A 6708-nucleotide genomic window follows, 5' to 3' on the forward strand; every position below is an offset into this window, starting at 1 on the left:
CACAAATACACGGTTCCGAGGCCACTGGGTGTATATTATGATTGTCCTGGATGGGAATCATTAAAAATATTATCATTTAGTTTCACCTGTCCTTTCTATATTCTTACCTTCCACAAGTGATGTGCGCATAGAGTCTAATAACTGCGGCTATAGTCGCAAGGGCCGCGAGTCCTACGATGGCAAACGCTTGAACCCACAGATTATTCAAAAAGGCTGATAAACAGGACATCATATGCTGAAACGAAAACGAAAACAGTTTTATAGGACTTATGCACACCATTCTTGTGTTGTCAATAAAAATTGATCGTTTGCAGTATGCTAAATAATAATAAAGAGGAAAAAAACACGGGCAAATCTACCAATAGGTGTAAAAAACATTTTAGTAAAAAATTAAAAAAAAAATTAAAAAATAGTAATAAATCACATAGTTATAATTCTCAGTAAACATAATAATAATTTCGTAAAGTAATTATATTAAATTGGTATGAAAATCAATAGAGCAGCTGTCGGGGAACATTTTTAATAATTACCCCAAAATATTTTTGTCTAAGTTGATTACTTGATTACGTTGATTACCCCCATGGCAAAGAAAATTCTCTATCTATTTGATTAATTTGAATTTTAATTTTATCAATCTTAGAAATTGCCAGTATGTTAAGTCAATCTTATTTATTTGCTGTAAAACTTTTTATTCTAGAGAAATTTACTAATGCCACATAATCATCCGTGGATTATAGTCCTTGTACCACTCTACGGTCCACTACGTAGCAAATAAAGTCAATATCAATTAAAATACTTTTTATCCCAAATTTCCATTTTTACCCCATTTGGGGTAATTTACCCCGGTTTCCTGACCACAGCAATAAAGCATGTGTAACTATTTGCTTGCAAATCTCTCTATATTATGAATTAATAATATACGACTATTATATAAGCATTATTCGATTTTTGCCCGAAAAACTCAAAACTTGGTGAAGACTGAAAAAAATATTCACGATTCTAAAATATGAATGTGCTCTTTACATATAGATATATTGCTTAAAGTATTTGTATTTTTTTACTTTTGTCTTTTTTATTATTATTTATTGTGTTAAAACTGAAAGTTCTCACAGGAATATGTGCACGTTTATTTAAAAATGTGTATTTTAGGCATTTTTTTCATAAATTCTATTAAATGTCGATAGCTGTTAAATAATAAAATTTCAAAGACTATCTTATTCTAAATCTATTTAACAAATTCACTTTCAGTTCAGCTCAAAACACCAGAAATAATAATAATAAAAACAAAATTTTAAAAAAATTTCTTAAATAATATATCTATGTGTATATACATACATAACCATATCTATGTACATAATCATAATCTATGTAATAATCATATTTTAGAATCTTGAATAACTTTTCCCAACTTTTTCTAAATTTTCAGATATAGGTATACCTAAAACTATGATTTTTTATAGGTATACCTATAGAGATATATGTATGTTATAGTTTTATGTAATGGTTATAATCTTTATAAATATTTATATGTAATACATAATAGTTATATACATGTTTTTTGTCGGTCAAAAACCAGTTAAAAATCTTCATGCGTTCAATGTTATGGTCCATACAGACATCAAAATAGTTTCAGAATCAGAATTTCTTAAATGCATATCAAGTCTATTGATAGGAAACAAGTTTATTATATATATGTATATATATATATATATATATATATATATATATATATATTTAAAATCTAAAAATAATAATGGAAATTTTCTACCATATATCCATTTATAGCAAATCACATATCTCAGCTATATAAATAACTTCCGTTTCTTCATATTAATTTAACATATAATTACATTTTAATGGTAGTAACTATTACTTGTCAAGAAGTGTATACAACTCATTATAAAAGCTTATTACTGGTTTTATAAATTTAATTGCTGTAATGAAGGTTAAATTTTAATTTAACGTACTAATTGCACCATTTATAATTCGATATTTTTAGATATAAAAATTATAATAAATAAATAAATTTCGCGGGGGTAATATTGAACACTTGGTTCTGTAAAATACTACTAGTACTAATCATAATATAAAGATATATGTTTTAACAACAATTCTTTGAAAACAAAATACAAATTATCATTATTTCAAGGATAAGGTAGAACAATTAAACAATTTCCTTATTACATTTCAAAACCATTTTGAAAAATGAATTGTAATACTTGTTTTCATTTGTATATTATCAGTAATTTTAAAATAGATGCATAATAAAATTTTATTTTTAAAAAGCTTTTATTGCAAGGATGTATTGGAAACTATTTTGATGAAAATTATTCATGTTTAAATCTTTATATATATATATATATATATATATATATATATATATATATTAGGGTGGTCCTTAATATGGACATTTTCAAATTTCCTTACTCCCGGGGACTCAAATGACTCCAAATTTATTAAACAATTCTCTAAAAGTTTTAGCTCTTAATATCAACTTTTAGCGCAATTCAATCTAAGTTTCATATCGAATTTGCATGGAAAAAATTTCAGAAACTTTAAAATGGGTTTTAGATATAACTTCTATAATATATATTAAGATATAAAATATTAAAATATAATTTATAAATAAAATTAACCTTGAAGAATGAGTTGCTCTATTATTTAGCATAAACAATGATTTACTGTAAAGCCAGAATGTTTTTATAAAATTGTATAGTTCTCACACATATGTGCAAAAGAATAAATTAGTTTTGCAATAAGAAATATCATGTAAATATAATTTGCATGACATTTTAATATGTTAAAATATGAATACAATTACATATATAAATATAACAATAGTTACCCAAACATTCAAAATCGTTGTCCATTTTGCAATCCATTATAAAATACTATCTATTGCACAAAAAAATTGAATATAATATATCAAAACTAAAAAATTACAAAAATCGAATATCTATCCTAAACACTTTTAGTTCTATCACACGCAGTAGATACTACACTGAAAATAAAATCGTCAAAAATCCACGGAATAATTTTATAATAAAAAAACTAGAATTCGGAATATCAGGTTTTGTTTTATGAAGGTCGTTCACAAGTCACTTGGATTTTTAGATTATTACTTGGCATTATTTAAATTGTTGATTCGGCACAATTTTTGATAGACTAAACAAATGAATTATTTATTATGAAATACCTTCAGGTAGAAGATAAGAAGAAATTGATCGATCGCGAATGATATCTTATAATAAAAACAATCTGAACAGGATATGAGAAATTTAATACCTCAAGATTATAAAATATTTGCAACGATGCTAATTATTTTATTCACAAATCTGAGTTGGTAAGAGTATTTAAAAAGAAAATATGGCAATAAGGATTTATCCAAATTCCAAGACTAAAATAATAAATTAATAAAAAACGATGAAAATAATAAATTAATTTTAAAATAATTTTTATATGAAGAACAATAATTTTATGACTTTATGAAAGATTTTTATTTATAAAACATAATTTTATATTATTTTATATTAAATTCTTCTTTTTTATATTAAATCATCATAATACGGTATCATTTTAATGTGAATACTATCCTTTATTTTGTACTCTATTTTATTTATATTTATGTTATTGTTCATTAATGTTACTAGATGTTATATTATTTAGCAGTTGTACCAAATATTGTAATTAAAATATATATATATATATATATATATATATATATATATATATATACGAGGTCTGTTCAAAAAGTACCCGGAATTTTCGTTTTTTCAAAAAAATATTTATTTATTCGTCTACATTAATGTGGTCCCCTTCAAAGTAGACCCCCCAGATATAATACACTTATGCCAGCGTTTTTTCCAATTTTCGAAGCACCCTTGATATTCACTTTTTGATATGTCCTTGAGCACTCTCAGCGATTTTCTTCAATCGAGGAAAACCGCCGTCCTTTCATGGGTCTCTTCAACTTTGGGAATAGGAAAAAGTCACACGGAGCCATATCTGGTGAATTTTTGCACTTTGCAACACTTTATTTCATTTTTTACGCAAAATTTAATACAAATTCTTTGACTTTTCAATTCTTCCATTGTAAAAATCGCCGAGCTCAGAAAAACACGTCGAACCTTAGCGACTACCACAGACAAAGTAAACAGTGAATATAGGTGAAAATTTCATCATACTTTAGGGGCATGTATACCAACACAATAAAAAAAAATTTTGACAATCAGACACTCCAGACCCGCGAAATTTAATTATTAGTAATTCCGAGTACTTTTTGAACAGACCTCGTATATAAAATAAATCATTATCAACAAGAGAAATTGAGAAAAAGCTAGTTGGAAAATTATAGAAAATAAATAAATATATGCAAATTAACGATAAAATCGTTTAGAAGATATAGAAGTTTCACACTATTTTAATTATTTTAGAACTGATCACTTATTGTTTTATGTAAAGTACACTAATTTCATATACACTGCGTTTTATCAATAAATATTAAATTCTCTACTTGATCCTTTATAATAAAAAAAGTATTAATAATATGATATAAAATATTATTTTCTCACAAATCAATTTATTTGCTAAATCATAGAAATTTCTAATACCCAACAAACAGATATATATATTTAGCACTAACTCACATTACATGAATGAGTAAACCTAAGCTTACACGTGTAATGTAAGCTTAAGCAATTAAAAGTAATAACAGAGCCGATTTCCTAATTTCAAATTTTAAAATATAGAAGATAAATGCAATCTGATAATAAAATAAAAAAATTAAAAAATCGAGAAACTCAAAAAGTGGTATGAAAATGGTCTTTTTTTGTTTACTAGTATATACCATCGCGACATCATTCTATATTAATGATCTTGTTTTTTCATTTTGGATTACTAAGAGGGTTGCAATCGTGACACGGTCACGTGGAAATTTTTTGTAACCCCCTATTTCAACAATTACTAATTTTTAAAATTGTAATTTTTTTGTTTTACGTTTTTAACGTTGATAAATAAATTATAAAACAATAATGATAATATTTCATTTTCAATGTCTCTGTACTAGAATTGCCCTTAAATTATTAAAACTCTAAAGAGATGCTGATGAAAAGTATTTCATAATATGAATATTTTATGAAGGTCTTATATTTAATATCTCTATTATATATATAGTCTATTATAGTTATGTATATATAGTAAAATTATCACATGCCAGTTTTATTTTTTAGAAAAAAGTACTGGCTGCTCGGCTTGTACATTATTTGTTATTTTTCCCAACGTCATTCAGTAAAAATTAATTCTCAAGATCCTTTGCAATATAATTGTTTTCTTCACTGCGCAATCAAAACACAAAAAATGGATCGTTCGCTTTATTAATATGCAAGGTGCATGCATATATTATATACGTTTAAATTATTATATATATATATATATATATAATATATATATATATATATATATATGTGTGTGTGTGTGTAATAAAACACTCATTAGCTTTACTTTTATAAGCGTTTTTTATATTATTAGAGACCCTTTTATAACTGATTTCATTCAAATTTCACTTTCTGAAATTATTATATTGCAAACACTACAAATTTGGCATTCAAGCCTTAACAAATTATATAAAAGTGTAATTAATTAAAAATATTCGTTCAACGATTAATATATAAGAATGGTTCTCTTCATTATTATTTCTAATTTAATAGCAATATACAACTCTCATTATTTGAATGATTTCAAATTCTCTAAAATACAAACTATTCGGAAATAATGTTCATTTTTATGAATTACAAAATATTGGAAAAATAGAATCAGCTCTATATTGGCCAAATGGTAAATATGAATTTGAAAATGGTAAATAAAAATGCTAATCGGTGAAAAAATATGGTGGACAAATAGTGACATATGTGTTAATTAATTTAATAGTTCATATAAATATCTAATAATTAAAAACATGTAATAAATAAACAAATTTATCAATTAATTTGAGTTTTCAAGCAAGTCTCATATTAACAAAATATTATTTTATTCAATACTATAATATACATGTATATTATTCCATTATTTTTCAAAGTTCGTTGTTTTGAAGTCGGTTATAATTACTTGCGATAATATATCATTAGAAAAGCAATTATATTCTTATCGCACAACGGTAGGAAATTAGAATAAATACGTATGATTATAAATATTTAAATTAACTTCATAATAATTTTGTTTGAACAAACATGTTTTTAATCCTGAATGTTTAATTTCATATATTTAATCAGAATCATAATATTTAGGGTATATGAACCGTGAGACATTATTTTATTTTCGAACATTTCTTATATACGAACTTGTTTATAATTATTGCATTGATATTAGATTTATGTTAGTCATACAGTATTACTAATACTTATATCTTACTAACATGAACTACTATTATATATTTACATAATTCAATATGAATTATAAATACATATAACGAATTATAATTTAAAAAATCGTTTTGAAAATGTAACTACTTGTAGTACACAAGTTATTTTTTTACATAGATAATTCATTATTTATTGCTATTCTCTATTGAACTATTACTTTTTTAAAGTTTCTAATAAATTCAAAATCAAATACACATTTTTCCTTTCGCGTGATCAAGTCAAAAATAATATTTTTCGAAAGCTTTTAAAAGATTTAAACGATTCTGATATAACTGTTATAATATAATCCGTA

This window comes from Ctenocephalides felis, unplaced genomic scaffold (assembly GCF_003426905.1).
Source record: "Ctenocephalides felis isolate EL2017-DRISC unplaced genomic scaffold, ASM342690v1 CF-g0.4_SCAFFOLD_03571, whole genome shotgun sequence".
Lineage (NCBI taxonomy): Eukaryota > Metazoa > Arthropoda > Insecta > Siphonaptera > Pulicidae > Ctenocephalides > Ctenocephalides felis.